Source organism: Equus caballus, chromosome 24, assembly GCF_041296265.1.
Source record: "Equus caballus isolate H_3958 breed thoroughbred chromosome 24, TB-T2T, whole genome shotgun sequence".
Taxonomy (NCBI): Eukaryota; Metazoa; Chordata; class Mammalia; order Perissodactyla; family Equidae; genus Equus; species Equus caballus.
The window spans coordinates 5,221,012-5,239,716 of NC_091707.1; positions in this window are offsets into that span (position 1 = coordinate 5,221,012).

Sequence of the window (18,705 nt, forward strand, 5' to 3'; positions counted from 1 at the left end):
GCCAGAAACACCTGCCGGACACGCCAAAATCACCTGCCGGGTATGCCAGAACCACCTGTCGGACACTACGGAATCACCTGCCGCGCATACCGGAACCACCTCTCAGACGTGCCGGAAGCACGTGCCAGACACGCCGGAAACACCTACCGGACAGACCGGAACCACCTGCCAAGAACGCCGGAGCCACCTGTTTGACTCGCTGGAACCACCTGCCGGACAGGCCAATATCAACTGCTGGCTATGCCAGAACCACCTGGGCGACAGTCCGGGATCACCTGCCAGCCATGGCGGAACCACCTCTCAGACGTACCAGAACCACCTGCCGGAGAAGCTGGAAACACGTCCTGGACAGACTGGAACCACGTGACGGCCATGCCTGAACCACCTGCCGAGCACGCCAAAATCACCTGCGGGCTACGCCAGAACCACTTGGACGACTCTCCGAAATGACCTGCCGGGCACGTTGGAACCACCTCTCAGACGTGCCAGAAGCACGTGGCGGACAGTCCGGAATCACCTGTTGGGCATACGCAACCACCTCTGACACGTACCAGAACCACGTGCCGTGCACGCCGGAACCACCTACCGGACAGACCGGAATCAACTTTTGGGCATGCCGGAACCACCAGTCAGATGTGCCAGAAACACGTGCCGGAGACGCCGGAAGCACCTGCCGAGCACGTCGGAACCACCTGCTCAACTCGCCTGAACCACCTGCCGGACACGCCAAAATCACCTGCCCGCTACACCAGCACCACTTCGGGGACAAGCCGGAATCACGTGAGGGGCATGCCGGCACAGCCTCTCAGACTGAACCTCGTGCCGGACACCACAGAACCACCTGCCGGACAGACCGGAACCACCTGCCGGACACGCCGGAACCACCGGCTCGACCCGCCGGAACGACCGCTGGACATGCAAAATCACCTGCCGGCTATGCCGGAAACACTTGGCGAACACTCCGGAATCACCTGCCGGGCATGCCGGAACCACCTCTCAGATATGCCAGAACCACGTGCCAATGACCCCGGAAGCACCTGCCGAGCACGCCGGAACCACCTGCTCGACTCGCCAGAACCACCTGCCGGACATGCAAAAATCACCTGCCGGCTACGCCACAACCAGTTGGGGAAAACTTCAGAATCACCTGCCGGGCTTGCTGGAACCACCTGCCGGTCATGCCAAAATCACCTGCCAACTACGCCAGTACCACTTGGCGGACACTGTGGAAACACCTGTCGGGCCGGCCGGAACCGCATCTCAGACGTGCCAGAACCATGTGCATGAGATGCTGGAACCACACCCTGAACAGACGGAAAACACCTGCCAGACCCGTCTGAACAACCTGCCGAGCACGCCGGAGCCACCTGCTCGACTCGCCGGAACCACCTACCTTACATGCCCAAATCACCAGCCGGGTATGCCAGAACCACTTGGCGGACACTCCGGAATCATCTGCCGGACATGCCGGAACCACCTCTCAGACACAACAGAACCACGTGCCGGACACGCCGGAATCACCTACCAGACAGACCGGAACCACCTGCCGAGCACGCCGGAGCCACCTGTTCGACTCGCTGGAACCACCTGCCGGACAGGCCAATATCAACTGCTGGCTATGCCAGAACCACCTGGGGGACGGTCCGGAATCACCTGCCAGCCATGGCGGAACCACCTCTCAGACGTAGCAGAACCACCTGCCGGAGAAGCTGGAAACACGTCCTGGACAGTCTGGAACCACCTGCCGGCCAAGCCTGAACCACCTGCCAAGCACAACGGAACAACCTGCCAGACACGCCAAAATCACCTGCGTGTTATGCCAGAACCACTTGGAGGACTCTCTGGGATGACCTGCCGGGCATGCCGGAACCACCTCTCAGACGTGCCAGAACCATGTGGCGGACAGTCCGGAATCACCTGTTGGGCATGCGCAACCACCTCTGAGACGTACCAGAACCACATGCCGTGCAGGCTGGAACCACCTACCGGACAGACCGGAATCACCTTTCGGGCATGCCGGAACCACCTGTCAGATGTGCCAGAAACACGTGCCGGAGACGCCGGAAGCACCTGCCAAGCACGTCGGAACCAACTGCTCAACTCGCCTGAACCACCTGCCGGACATGCCAAAATCACCTGCCGACTATGCCAGAACCACTTGGCGAACACTCCGGAATCACTTGCCGGGCATGCAAGAACCACCTCTCAGACATGCCAGAACCCCGTGCCAATGACCCCGGAAGCACCAGCCGAGCACGCGGGAACCACCTGCTCGACTCGCCAGAACCACCTGCCGATCACGCAAAAATCACCTGCCGGCTACGCCACAACCAGTTGGTGAACACTTTGGAATCACCTGCCAGGCTTGCTGGAACCACCTGCCAGTCATGCCAAAATCACCTGCCAACTACGCCAGAACCGCTTGGCGGACACTGCGGAAACACCTGTCGGGCCGGCTGGAACCACATCTCAGACGTGCCAGAAACGTGTTCATGAGATGCTGGAACCACACCCCGAACAGACGGATACCACCTGCCAGAACCGCCTGAACCACCTGCTGAGCACGCCAGAACCAAATGCTCGACTCACCGGTACCACCTCCCTGACACGCCAAAATCACCTGCTGGGTATGCCAGAACCACTTGGTGCACACTCCGGAATCATCTGCCAGACATGCCGGAACCAGCTCTCAGACACACCAGAACCAAGTGCCGGATACGCCGGAAGCACCTGCCAAGCATGCCGGAGCCACCTGCTCGACTCGCCAGAAACACCTGCCGGACACGCCAAAATCACCTGCCGGGTATGCCAGAACCACTTCGGGGACAAGCCGGAATCACGTGAGGGGCATGCCGGCACAGCCTCTCAGACTGAACCTCGTGCCGGACACCACAGAACCACCTGCCGGACAGACCGGAACCACCTGCCGGACACGCCGGAACCACCGGCTCGACCCTCCGGAACGACCGCTGGACATGCAAAATCACCTGCCGGCTACGCCGGAAACACTTGGCGAGCACTCCGGAATCACCTGCCGGGCATGCCGGAACCACCTCTCAGATATGCCAGAACCACGTGCCAATGACCCCAGAAGCACCTGCCGAGCACGCCGGAACCACCTGCTCGACTCGCCAGAACCACCTGCCGGACACGCCAAAATCACCTGCCCGCTACACCAGCACCACTTCGGGGACAAGCCGGAATCACGTGAGGGTCATGCCGGCACAGCCTCTCAGACTGAACCTCGTGCCGGACACCACAGAACCACCTGCCGGACAGACCGGAACCACCTGCCGGACACGCCGGTACCACCGGCTCGACCCGCCGGAACGACCGCTGGACATGCAAAATCACCTGCCGGCTACGCCGGAAACACTTCGCGAACACTCCGGAATCACCTGCCGGGCATGCCGGAACCACCTCTCAGATATGCCAGAACCACGTGCCAATGACCCCGGAAGCACCTGCCGAGCACGCCGGAACCACCTGCTCGACTCGCCAGAACCACCTGCCGGACACGCAAAAATCACCTGCCGGCTACGCCACAACCTGTTGGGGAAAACTTCGGAATCACCTGCCGGGCTTGCTGGAACCACCTGCCGGTCATGCCAAAATCACCTGCCAACTACGCCAGTACCACTTGGCGGACACTGTGGAAACACCTGTCGGGCCGGCCGGAACCACATCTCAGACGTGCCAGAACCATGTGCATGAGATGCTGGAACCACACCCTGAACAGACGGAAAACACCTGCCAGACCCGTCTGAACAACCTGCCGAGCACGCCGGAGCCACCTGCTCGACTCGCCGGAACCACCTACCTGACATGCCCAAATCACCAGCCGGGTATGCCAGAACCACTTGGCGGACACTCCGGAATCATCTGCCGGACATGCCGGAACCACCTCTCAGACACAACAGAACCACGTGCCGGAGACGCCGGAAGCACCTGCCGAGCACGCCGGAGCCACCTGTTCGACTCGCTGGAACCACCTGCCGGACAGACCAATATCAACTGCTGGCTATGCCAGAACCACCTGGGGGACGGTCCGGAATCACCTGCCAGCCATGGCGGAACCACCTCTCAGACGTAGCAGAACCACCTGCCGGAGAAGCTGGAAACACGTCCTGGACAGTCTGGAACCACCTGCCGGCCAAGCCTGAACCACCTGCCAAGCACAACGGAACAACCTGCCAGACACGCCAAATCACCTGCGTGTTATGCCAGAACCACTTGGAGGACTCTCTGGGATGACCTGCCGGGCATGCCTGAACCACCTCTCAGACGTGCCAGAACCATGTGGCGGACAGTCCGGAATCACCTGTTGGGCATGCGCAACCACCTCTGACACGTACCAGAACCACATGCCGTGCAGGCTGGAACCACCTACCGGACAGACCAGAATCACCTTTCGGGCATGCCGGAACCACCTGTCAGATGTGCCAGAAACACGTGCCGGAGACGCCGGAAGCACCTGCCAAGCACGTTGGAACCACCTGCTCAACTCGCCTGAACCACCTGCCGGACATGCCAAAATCACCTGCCGACTATGCCAGAACCACTTGGCGAACACTCCGGAATCACTTGCCGGGCATGCAGGAACCACCTCTCAGACATGCCAGAACCCCGTGCCAATGACCCCGGAAGCACCAGCCGAGCACGCCGGAACCACCTGCTCGACTCGCCAGAACCACCTGCCGATCACACAAAAATCACCTGCCGGCTACGCCACAACCAGTTGGTGAACACTTTGGAATCACCTGCCAGGCTTGCTGGAACCACCTGCCAGTCATGCCAAAATCACCTGCCAACTACGCCAGAACCGCTTGGCGGACACTGCGGAAACACCTGTCGGGCCGGCTGGAACCACATCTCAGACGAGAGAGAAACGTGTTCATGAGATGCTGGAACCACACCCCGAACAGACGGATACCACCTGCCAGAACCGCCTGAACCACCTGCTGAGCACGCCGGAACCACCTGCTCGACTCACCGGTACCACCTCCCTGACACGCCAAAATCACCTGCTGGGTATGCCAGAACCACTTGGCGGACACTCCGGAATCATCTGCCGGACATGCCGGAACCAGCTCTCAGACACACCAGAACCAAGTGCCGGAGACGCCGGAAGCACCTGCCGAGCATGCCGGAGCCACCTGCTCGACTCGCCAGAAACACCTGCCGGACACGCCAAAATCACCTGCCGGGTATGCCAGAACCACTTCGGGGACAAGCCGGAATCACGTGAGGGGCATGCCGGCACAGCCTCTCAGACTGAACCTCGTGCCGGACACCACAGAACCACCTGCCGGACAGACCGGAACCACCTGCCGGACACGCCGGTACCACCGGCTCGACCCGCCGGAACGACTGCGGGACATGCAAAATTACTTGCCGGCTACGCCGGAAACACTTGGCGAACACTCCGGAAACACCTGCCGGGCATGCCGGAACCACCTCTCAGATATGCCAGAACCACGTGCCAATGACCCCGGAAGCACCTGCCGAGCACGCCGGAACCACCTGCTCGACTCGCCAGAAACACCTGCCGGACACGCCAAAATCACCTGCCGGGTATGCCAGAACCAGTTGGGGAACACTTCGGAATCACCTGCCGGGCTCGCTGGAACCACCTTCCGGTCATGCGAATATCACCTGCTGGGTATGCCAGAACCACTTGGCGGACACTCCGGAATCATCTGCCGGACATGCCGGAACCAGCTCTCAGACACACCAGAACCAAGTGCCGGAGACGCCGGAAGCACCTGCCGAGCATGCCGGAGCCACCTGCTCGACTCGCCAGAAACACCTGCCGGACACGCCAAAATCACCTGCCGGGTATGCCAGAACCACCTGGCGGACACTACGGAATCACCTGCCGCGCATGCCGGAACCACCTCTCAGACGTGCCGGAAGCACGTGCCAGACACGCCGGAAACACCTACCGGACAGACCGGAACCACCTGCCAAGAACGCCGGAGCCACCTGTTTGACTCGCTGGAACCACCTGCCGGACAGGCCAATATCAACTGCTGGCTATGCCAGAACCACCTGGGGGACAGTCCGGGATCACCTGCCAGCCATGGCGGAACCACCTCTCAGACGTACCAGAACCACCTGCCGGAGAAGCTGGAAACACGTCCTGGACAGACTGGAACCACGTGACGGCCATGCCTGAACCACCTGCCGAGCACGGCGGAACCACCTGCCGGACACGCCAAAATCACCTGCGGGCTACGCCAGAACCACTTGGACGACTCTCCGAAATGACCTGCCGGGCATGTTGGAACCACCTCTCAGACGTGCCAGAAGCACGTGGCGGACAGTCCGGAATCACCTGTTGGGCATACGCAACCACCTCTGACACGTACCAGAACCACGTGCCGTGCACGCCGGAACCACCTACCGGACAGACCGGAATCAACTTTTGGGCATGCCGGAACCACCAGTCAGATGTGCCAGAAACACGTGCCGGAGACGCCGGAAGCACCTGCCGAGCACGTCGCAACCACCTGCTCAACTCGCCTGAACCACCTGCCGGACACGCCAAAATCACCTGCCCGCTACACCAGCACCACTTCGGGGACAAGCCGGAATCACGTGAGGGGCATGCCGGCACAGCCTCTCAGACTGAACCTCGTGCCGTACACCACAGAACCACCTGCCGGACAGACCGGAACCACCTGCCGGACACGCCGGAACCACCGGCTCGACCCGCCGGAACGACCGCGGGACATGCAAAATCACCTGCCGGCTACGCCGGAAACACTTCGCGAACACTCCAGAATCACCTGCCGGGCATGCCGGAACCACCTCTCAGATATGCCAGAACCACGTGCCAATGACCCCGGAAGCACCTGCCGAGCACGCCGGAACCACCTGCTCGACTCGCCAGAACCACCTGCCGGACACGCAAAAATCACCTGCCGGCTACGCCACAACCAGTTGGGGAAAACTTCGGAATCACCTGCCGGGCTTGCTGGAACCACCTGCCGGTCATGCCAAAATCACCTGCCAACTACGCCAGTACCACTTGGCGGACACTGTGGAAACACCTGTCGGGCCGGCCGGAACCGCATCTCAGACGTGCCAGAACCATGTGCATGAGATGCTGGAACCACACCCTGAACAGACGGAAAACACCTGCCAGACCCGTCTGAACAACCTGCCGAGCACGCCGGAGCCACCTGCTCGACTCGCCGGAACCACCTACCTGACAGCCCAAATCACCAGCCGGGTATGCCAGAACCACTTGGCGGACACTCCGGAATCATCTGCCGGACATGCCGGAACCAGCTCTCAGACACACCAGAACCACGTGCCGGAGACGCCGGAAGCACCTGCCGAGCATGCCGGAGCCACCTGCTCGACTCGCCAGAAACACCTGTCGGACACGCCAAAATCACCTGCCGGGTACGCCAGAACCACCTGGCGGACACTACGAAATGACCTGTCGCGCATGCCGGAACCACCTCTCAGACGTGCCGGAAGCACGTGCCGGACATGCCGGAATCACCTACCAGACAGACCGGAACCACCTGCCGAGCACGCCGGAGCCACCTGTTCGACTCGCTGGAACCACCTGCCGGACAGGCCAATATCAACTGCTGGCTATGCCAGAACCACCTGGGGGACGGTCCGGAGTCACCTGCCAGCCATGGCGGAACCACCTCTCAGACGTAGCAGAACCACCTGCCGGAGAAGCTGGAAACACGTCCTGGACAGTCTGGAACCACCTGCCGGCCAAGCCTGAACCACCTGCCAAGCACAACGGAACAACCTGCCAGACACGCCAAAATCTCCTGCGTGTTATGCCAGAACCACTTGGAGGACTCTCTGGGATGACCTGCCGGGCATGCCGGAACCACCTCTCAGACGTGCCAGAACCATGTGGCGGACAGTCTGGAATCACCTGTTGGGCATGCGCAACCACCTCTGAGACGTACCAGAACCACATGCCGTGCAGGCTGGAACCACCTACCGGACAGACTGGAATCACCTTTCGGGCATGCTGGAACCATCTGTCAGATGTGCCAGAAACACGTGCCGGAGACGCCGGAAGCACCTGCCAAGCACGTTGGAACCACCTGCTCAACTCGCCTGAACCACCTGCCGGACATGCCAAAATCACCTGCCGACTATGCCAGAACCACTTGGCGAACACTCCGGAATCACTTGCCGGGCATGCAGGAACCACCTCTCAGACATGCCAGAACCCCGTGCCAATGACCCCGGAAGCACCAGCCGAGCACGCCGGAACCACCTGCTCGACTCGCCAGAACCACCTGCCGATCACGCAAAAATCACCTGCCGGCTACGCCACAACCAGTTGGTGAACACTTTGGAATCACCTGCCAGGCTTGCTGGAACCACCTGCCAGTCATGCCAAAATCACCTGCCAACTATGCCAGAACCGCTTGGCGGACACTGCGGAAACACCTGTCGGGCCGGCTGGAACCACATCTCAGACGTGCCAGAAATGTGTTCATGAGATGCTGGAACCACACCCCGAAAAGACGGATACCACCTGCCAGAACCGCCTGAACCACCAGCTGAGCACGCCGGAAACATCTGCTTGACTCACCGGTACCACCTCCCTGACACGCCAAAATCACCTGCTGGGTATGCCAGAACCACTTGGCGGACACTCCGGAATCATCTGCCGGACATGCCGGAACCAGCTCTCAGACACACCAGAACCAAGTGCCGGAGACGCCGGAAGCACCTGCCGAGCATTCCGGAGCCACCTGCTCGACTCGCCAGAAACACCTGCCGGACACGCCAAAATCACCTGCCGGATACGCCAGAACCACCTGGCGGACACTCCGAAACCACCTGTCGCGCATGCCGGAACCACCTCTCAGACGTGCCGGAAGCACGTGCCGGAAACGCCGGAATCTCGTACCGGACAGACCGGAACCACCTGCCGAGCACGCCGGAGCCACCTGTTCGACTCGCTGGAACCACCTGCCGGACAGGCCAATATCAACTGCTGGCTATGCCAGAACCACCTGGGGGACAGTCCGGGATCACCTGCCAGCCATGGCGGAACCACCTCTCAGACGTACCAGAACCACCTGCCGGAGAAGCTGGAAACACGTCCTGGACAGACTGCAACCACGTGACGGCCATGCCTGAACCAGCTGCCAAGCACGGCAGAACCACCTGCCGGACACGCCAAAATCACCTGCGGGCTACGCCAGAACCACTTGGACGACTCTCCGAAATGACCTGCCGGGCATGTTGGAACCACCTCTCAGACGTGCCAGAAGCACGTGGCGGACAGTCCGGAATCACCTGTTGGGCATACGCAACCACCTCTGACACGTACCAGAACCACGTGCCGTGCACGCCGGAACCACCTACCGGACAGACCGGAATCAACATTTGGGCATGCCGGAACCACCAGTCAGATGTGCCAGAAACACGTTCCGGAGACGCCGGAAGCACCTGCCGAGCACGTCGGAGCCACCTGCTCAACTCGCCTGAACCACCTGCCGGACACGCCAAAATCACCTGCCCGCTACACCAGCACCACTTCGGGGACAAGCCGGAATCACGTGAGGGGCATGCCGGCACAGCCTCTCAGACTGAACCTCGTGCCGGACACCACAGAACCACCTGCCGGACAGACCGGAACCACCTGCCGGACACGCCGGAACCACCGGCTCGACCCGCCGGAACGACCGCGGGACATGCAAAATCACCTGCCGGCTACGCCGGAAACACTTGGCGAACACTCCGGAATCACCTGCCGGGCATGCCGGAACCACCTCTCAGATATGCCAGAACCACGTGCCAATGACCCCGGAAGCACCTGCCGAGCACGCCGGAACCACCTGCTCGACTCGCCAGAACCACCTGCCGGACACGCAAAAATCACCTGCCGGCTACGCCATAACCAGTTGGGGAAAACTTCGGAATCACCTGCCGGGCTTGCTGGAACCACCTGCCGGTCATGCCAAAATCACCTGCCAACTACGCCAGTACCACTTGGCGGACACTGTGGAAACACCTGTCTGGCCGGCCGGAACCACAACTCAGACGTGCCAGAACCATGTGCATGAGATGCTGGAACCACACCCTGAACAGACGGAAAACACCTGCCACACCCGTCTGAAAAACCTGCCGAGCACGCCGGAGCCACCTGCTCGACTCGCCGGAACCACCTACCTGACATGCCCAAATCACCAGCCGGGTATGCCAGAACCACTTGGCGGACACTCCGGAATCATCTGCCGGACATGCCGGAACCAGCTCTCAGACACACCAGAACCACGTGCCGGAGACGCTGGAAGCACCTGCAGAGCATGCCGGAGCCACCTGCTCGACTCGCCAGAAACACCTGTATGACACGCCAAAATCACCTGCCGGGTACGCCAGAACCACCTGGCGGACACTCCGAAATCACCTGTCGCGCATGCCGGAACCACCTCTCAGACGTGCCTGAAGCACGTGCCTGACACGCCGAAATCACCTACCAGACAGACCGGAACCACCTGCCGAGCACGCCGGAGCCACCTGTTCGACTCGCTGGAACCACCTGCCGGACAGACCAATATCAACTGCTGGCTATGCCAGAACCACCTGGGGGACGGTCCGGAATCACCTGCCAGCCATGGCGGAACCACCTCTCAGACGTAGCAGAACCACCTGCCGGAGAAGCTGGAAACACGTCCTGGACAGTCTGGAACCACCTGCCGGCCAAGCCTGAACCACCTGCCAAGCACAACGGAACAACCTGCCAGACACGCCAAATCACCTGCGTGTTATGCCAGAACCACTTGGAGGACTCTCTGGGATGACCTGCCGGGCATGCCGGAACCACCTCTCAGACGTGCCAGAACCATGTGGCGGACAGTCCGGAATCACCTGTTGGGCATGCGCAACCACCTCTGACACGTACCAGAACCACATGCCGTGCACGCCGGAACCACCTACCGGACAGACCGGAATCAACTTTTGGGCATGCCGGAACCACCAGTCAGATGTGCCAGAAACACGTGCCGGAGACGCCGGAAGCACCTGCCGAGCACGTCGCAACCACCTGCTCAACTCGCCTGAACCACCTGCCGGACACGCCAAAATCACCTGCCCGCTACACCAGCACCAATTCGGGGACAAGCCGGAATCACGTGAGGGGCATGCCGGCACAGCCTCTCAGACTGAACCTCGTGCCGGACACCACAGAACCACCTGCCGGACAGACCGGAACCACCAGCCGGACACGCCGGAACCACCGGCTCGACCCGCCGGAACGACCGCTGGACATGCAAAATCACCTGCCGGCTACGCCGGAAACACTTGGCGAGCACTCCGGAATCAACTGCCGGGCATGCCGGAACCACCTCTCAGATATTCCAGAACCACGTGCCAATGACCCCGGAAGCACCTGCCGAGCACGCCGGAACCACCTGCTCGACTCGCCAGAACCACCTGCCGGACACGCAAAAATCACCTGCCGGCTACGCCACAACCAGTTGGGGAACACTTCGGAATCACCTGCCGGGCTTGCTGGAACCAACTGCCGGTCATGCGAAAATCACCTGCTGGGTATGCCAGAACCACTTGGCGGACACTCCGGAATCATCTGCCGGACATGCCGGAACCAGCTCTCAGACACACCAGAACCAAGTGCCGGAGACGCCGGAAGCACCTGCCGAGCATGCCGGAGCCACCTGCTCGACTCGCCAGAAACACCTGCCGGACACGCCAAAATCACCTGCGGGCTATGCCAGAACCACTTGGACGACTCTCCGAAATGACCTGCCGGGCATGTTGGAACCACCTCTCAGACGTGCCAGAAGCACGTGGCGGACAGTCCGGAATCACCTGTTGGGCATACGCAACCACCTCTGAGACGTACCAGAACCACGTGCCGTGCACGCCGGAACCACCTACCGGACAGACCGGAATCAACTTTTGGGCATGCCGGAACCACCAGTCAGATGTGCCAGAAACACATTCCGGAGACGCCGGAAGCACCTGCCGAGCACGTCGGAACCACCTGCTCAACTCGCCTGAACCACCTGCCGGACACGCCAAAATCACCTGCCCGCTACACCAGCACCACTTCGGGGACAAGCCGGAATCACGTGAGGGGCATGCCGGCACAGCCTCTCAGACTGAACCTCGTGCCGGACACCACAGAACCAGCTGCCGGACAGACCGGAACCACCTGCCGGACACGCCGGAACCACCGGCTCGACCCGCCGGAACGACCGCTGGACATGCAAAATCACCTGCCGGCTACGCCGGAAACACTTGGCGAACACTCCGGAATCACCTGCCGGGCATGCCGGAACCACCTCTCAGATATGCCAGAACCACGTGCCAATGACCCCGGAAGCACCTGCCGAGCACGCCGGAACCACCTGCTCGACTCGCCAGAACCACCTGCCGGACACGCAAAAGTCACCTGCCGGCTACGCCATAACCAGTTGGGGAAAACTTCGGAATCACCTGCCGGGCTTTCTGGAACCACCTGCCGGTCATGCCAAAATCACCTGCCAACTACGCCAGTACCACTTGGCGGACACTGTGGAAACACCTGTCTGGCCGGCCGGAACCACAACTCAGACGTGCCAGAACCATGTGCATGAGATGCTGGAACCACACCCTGAACAGACGGAAAACACCTGCCACACCCGTCTGAAAAACCTGCCGAGCACGCCGGAGCCACCTGCTCGACTCGCCGGAACCACCTACCTGACATGCCCAAATCACCAGCCGGGTATGCCAGAACCACTTGGCGGACACTCCGGAATCATCTGCCGGACATGCCGGAACCAGCTCTCAGACACACCAGAACCACGTGCCGGAGACGCTGGAAGCACCTGCAGAGCATGCCGGAGCCACCTGCTCGACTCGCCAGAAACACCTGTATGACACGCCAAAATCACCTGCCGGGTACGCCAGAACCACCTGGCGGACACTCCGAAATCACCTGTCGCGCATGCCGGAACCACCTCTCAGACGTGCCGGAAGCACGTGCCGGACACGCCGGAATCACCTACCGGACAGACCGGAACCACCTGCCGAGCACGCCGGAGCCACCTGTTCGACTCGCTGGAACCACCTGCCGGACAGGCCAATATCAACTGCTGGCTATGCCAGAACCACCTGGGGGACGGTCCGGAATCACCTGCCAGCCATGGCGGAACCACCTCTCAGACGTAGCAGAACCACCTGCCGGAGAAGCTGGAAACACGTCCTGGACAGTCTGGAACCACCTGCCGGCCAAGCCTGAACCACCTGCCAAGCACAACGGAACAACCTGCCAGACACGCCAAAATCACCTGCGTGTTATGCCAGAACCACTTGGAGGACTCTCTGGGATGACCTGCCGGGCATGCCGGAACCACCTCTCAGACGTGCCAGAACCATGTGGCGGACAGTCCGGAATCACCTGTTGGGCATGCGCAACCACCTCTGAGACGTACCAGAACCACATGCCGTGCAGGCTGGAACCACCTACCGGACAGACCGGAATCACCTTTCGGGCATGCCGGAACCACCTGTCAGATGTGCCAGAAACACGTGCCGGAGACGCCGGAAGCACCTGCCAAGCTCGTCGGAACCACCTGCTCAACTCGCCTGAACCACCTGCCGGACATGCCAAAATCACCTGCCGACTATGCCAGAACCACTTGGCGAACACTCCGGAATCACTTGCCGGGCATGCAGGAACCACCTCTCAGACATGCCAGAACCCCGTGCCAATGACCCCGGAAGCACCAGCCGAGCACGCCGGAACCACCTGCTCGACTCGCCAGAACCACCTGCCGATCACGCAAAAATCACCTGCCGGCTACGCCACAACCAGTTGGTGAACACTTTGCAATCACCTGCCAGGCTTGCTGGAACCACCTGCCAGTCATGCCAAAATCACCTGCCAACTACGCCAGAACCGCTTGGCGGACACTGCGGAAACACCTGTCGGGCCGGCTGGAACCACATCTCAGACGAGAGAGAAACGTGTTCATGAGATGCTGGAACCACACCCCGAACAGACGGATACCACCTGCCAGAACCGCCTGAACCACCTGCTGAGCACGCCGGAACCACCTGCTCGACTCACCGGTACCACCTCCCTGACACGCCAAAATCACCTGCTGGGTATGCCAGAACCACTTGGCGGACACTCCGGAATCATCTGCCGGACATGCCGGAACCAGCTCTCAGACACACCAGAACCAAGTGCCGGAGACGCCGGAAGCACCTGCCGAGCATGCCGGAGCCACCTGCTCGACTCGCCAGAAACACCTGCCGGACACGCCAAAATCACCTGCCGGGTATGCCAGAACCACTTCGGGGACAAGCCGGAATCACGTGAGGGGCATGCCGGCACAGCCTCTCAGACTGAACCTCGTGCCGGACACCACAGAACCACCTGCCGGACAGACCGGAACCACCTGCCGGACACGCCGGTACCACAGGCTCGACCCGCCGGAACGACCGCTGGACATGCAAAATCACTTGCCGGCTACGCCGGAAACACGTGGCGAACACTCCGGAAACACCTGCCGGGCATGCCGGAACCACCTCTCAGATATGCCAGAACCACGTGCCAATGACCCCGGAAGCACCTGCCGAGCACGCCGGAACCACCTGCTCGACTCGCCAGAACCACCTGCCGGACACGCCAAAATCACCTGCCGGCTACGCCACAACCAGTTGGGGAACACTTCGGAATCACCTGCCGGGCTTGCTGGAACCACCTTCCGGTCATGCGAATATCACCTGCTGGGTATGCCAGAACCACTTGGCGGACACTCCGGAATCTTCTGCCGGACATGCCGGAACCAGCTCTCAGATACACCAGAACCAAGTGCCGGAGACGCCGGAAGCACCTGCCGAGCATGCCGGAGCCACCTGCTCGACTCGCTGGAACCACCTGCCGGACAGGCCAATATCAACTGCTGGCTATGCCAGAACCACCTGGGGGACGGTCCGGAATCACCTGCCAGCCATGGCGGAACCACCTCTCAGACGTACCAGAACCACCTGCCGGAGAAGCTGGAAACACGTCCTGGACAGACTGGAACCACGTGACGCCCATGCCTGAACCACCTGCCGAGCACGGCGGAACAACCTGCCAGACACGCCAAAATCACCTGCGTGTTATGCCAGAACCACTTGGAGGACTCTCTGGGATGACCTGCCGGGCATGCCAGAACCACCTCTCAGACGTGCCAGAACCATGTGGCGGACAGTCCGGAATCACCTGTTGGGCATGCGCAACCACCTCTGAGACGTACCAGAACCACATGCCGTGCAGGCTGGAACCACCTACCGGACAGACCGGAATCACCTTTCGGGCATGCCGGAACCACCTGTCAGATGTGCCAGAAACACGTGCCGGAGACGCCGGAAGCAACTGCCAAGCACGTTGGAACCACCTGCTCAACTCGCCTGAACCACCTGCCGGACATGCCAAAATCACCTGCCGACTATGCCAGAACCACTTGGCGAACACTCCGGAATCACTTGCCGGGCATGCAGGAACCACCTCTCAGACATGCCAGAACCCCGTGCCAATGACCCCGGAAGCACCAGCCGAGCACGCCGGAACCACCTGCTCGACTCGCCAGAACCACCTGCCGATCACGCAAAAATCACCTGCCGGCTACGCCACAACCAGATGGTGAACACTTTGCAATCACCTGCCAGGCTTGCTGGAACCACCTGCCAGTCATGCCAAAATCACCTGCCAACTACGCCAGAACCGCTTGGCGGACACTGCGGAAACACCTGTCGGGCCGGCTGGAACCACATCTCAGACGTGCCAGAAATGTGTTCATGAGATGCTGGAACCACACCCCGAACAGACGGATACCACCTGCCAGTACCGCCTGAACCACCTGCTGAGCACGCCGGAAACATCTGCTCGACTCACCGGTACCACCTCCCTGACACGCCAAAATCACCTGCTGGGTATGCCAGAACCACTTGGCGGACACTCCGGAATCATCTGCCGGACATGCCGGAATCAGCTCTCAGACACACCAGAACCAAGTGCCGGAGACGCCGGAAGCACCTGCCGAGCATGCCGGAGCCACCTGCTCGACTCACCAGAAACACCTGCCGGACACGCCAAAATCACCTGCCGGATACGCCAGAACCACCTGGCGGACACTCCGAAACCACCTGTCGCGCATGCCGGAACCACCTCTCAGACGTGCCGGAAGCACGTGGCGGACAGTCCGGAATCACCTGTTGGGCATACGCAACCACCTCTGACGCGTACCAGAACCACGTGCCGTGCACGCCGGAACCACCTACCGGACAGACCGGAATCAACTTTTGGGCATGCCGGAACCACCAGTCAGATGTGCCAGAAACACGTGCCGGAGACGCCGGAAGCACCTGCCGAGCACGTCGCAACCACCTGCTCAACTCGCCTGAACCACCTGCCGGACACGCCAAAATCACCTGCCCGCTACACCAGCACCACTTCGGGGACAAGCCGGAATCACGTGAGGGGCATGCCGGCACAGCCTCTCAGACTGAACCTCGTGCCGGACACCACAGAACCACCTGCCGGACAGACCGGAACCACCTGCCGGACACGCCGGAACCACCGGCTCGACCCGCCGGAACGACCGCTGGACATGCAAAATCACCTGCCGGCTACGCCGGAAACACTTGGCGAACACTCCGGAATCACCTGCCGGGCATGCCGGAACCACCTCTCAGATATGCCAGAACCACGTGCCAATGACCCCGGAAGCACCTGCCGAGCACGCCGGAACCACCTGCTCGACTCGCCAGAACCACCTGCCGGACACGCAAAAATCACCTGCCGGCTACGCCACAACCAGTTGGGGAACACTTCGGAATCACCTGCCGGGCTCGCTGGAACCACCTTCCGGTCATGCGAATATCACCTGCTGGGTATGCCAGAACCACCTGGGGGACAGTCCGGGATCACCTGCCAGCCATGGCGGAACCACCTCTCAGACGTACCAGAACCACCTGCCGGAGAGCTGGAAACACGTCCTGGACAGACTGGAACCACGTGACGGCCATGCCTGAACCACCTGCCGAGCACGGCGGAACCACCTGCCGGACACGCCAAAATCACCTGCGGGCTACGCCAGAACCACTTGGACGACTCTCCGAAATGACCTGCCGGGCATGTTGGAACCACCTCTCAGACGTGCCAGAAGCACGTGGCGGACAGTCCGGAACCACCTGTTGGGCATACGCAACCACCTCTGACACGTACCAGAACCACGTGCCGTGCACGCCGGAACCACCTACCGGACAGACCGGAATCCACTTTTGGGCATGCCGGAAACACCAGTCAGATGTGCCAGAAACACGTGCCGGAGACGCCGGAAGCACCTTCCGAGCACGTCGCAACCACCTGCTCAACTCGCCTGAACCACCTGCCGGACACGCCAAAATCACCTGCCCGCTACACCAGCACCACTTAGGGGACAAGCCGGAATCACGTGAGGGGCATGCCGGCACAGCTTCTCAGACTGAACCTCGTGCCGGACACCACAGAACCACCTGCCGGACAGACCGGAACCACCTGCCGGACATGCCGGAACCACCGGCTCGACCCGCCGGAACGACCGCTGGACATGCAAAATCACCTGGCCGCTACGCCGGAAACACTTGGCGAACACTCCGGAATCCCCTGCCGGGCATGCTGGAACCACCTCTCAGATATGCCAGAACCACGTGCCAATGACCCCGGAAGCACCTGCCGAGCACGCCGGAACCACCTGCTCGACTCGCCAGAACCACCTGCCGGACACGCAAAAATCACCTGCCGGCTACGCCACAACCAGTTGGGGAACACTTCGGAATCACCTGCCGGGCTTGCTGGAACCAACTGCCGGTCATGCGAAAATCACCTGCTGGGTATGCCAGAACCACTTGGCGGACACTCCGGAATCATCTGCCGGACATGCCGGAACCAGCTCTCAGACACACCAGAACCAAGTGCCGGAGACGCCGGAAGCACCTGCCGAGCATGCCGGAGCCACCTGCTCGACTCGCCAGAAACACCTGCCGGACACGCCAAAATCACCTGCCGGGTATGCCAGAACCACTTCGGGGACAAGCCGGAATCACGTGAGGGGCATGCCGGCACAGCCTCTCAGACTGAACCTCGTGCCGGACACCACAGAACCACCTGCCGGACAGACCGGAACCACCTGCCGGACACGCCGGTACCACCGGCTCGACCCGCCGGAACGACCGCTGGACATGCAAAATCACTTGCCGGCTACGCCGGAAACACGTGGCGAACACTCCGGAAACACCTGCCGGGCATGCCGGAACCACCTCTCAGATATGCCAGAACCACGTGCCAATGACCCCGGAAGCACCGCCGAGCACGCCGGAACCACCTGCTCGACTCGCCAGAACCACCTGCCGGACACGCGAAAATCACCTGCCGGCTACGCCACAACCAGTTGGGGAACACTTCGGAATCACCTGCCGGGCTTGCTGGAACCACCTTCCGGTCATGCGAATATCACCTGCTGGGTATGCCAGAACCACTTGGCGGACACTCCGGAATCTTCTGCCGGACATGCCGGAACCAGCTCTCAGATACACCAGAACCAAGTGCCGGAGACGCCGGAAGCACCTGCCGAGCATGCCGGAGCCACCTGCTCGACTCGCTGGAACCACCTGCCGGACAGGCCAATATCAACTGCTGGCTATGCCAGAACCACCTGGGGG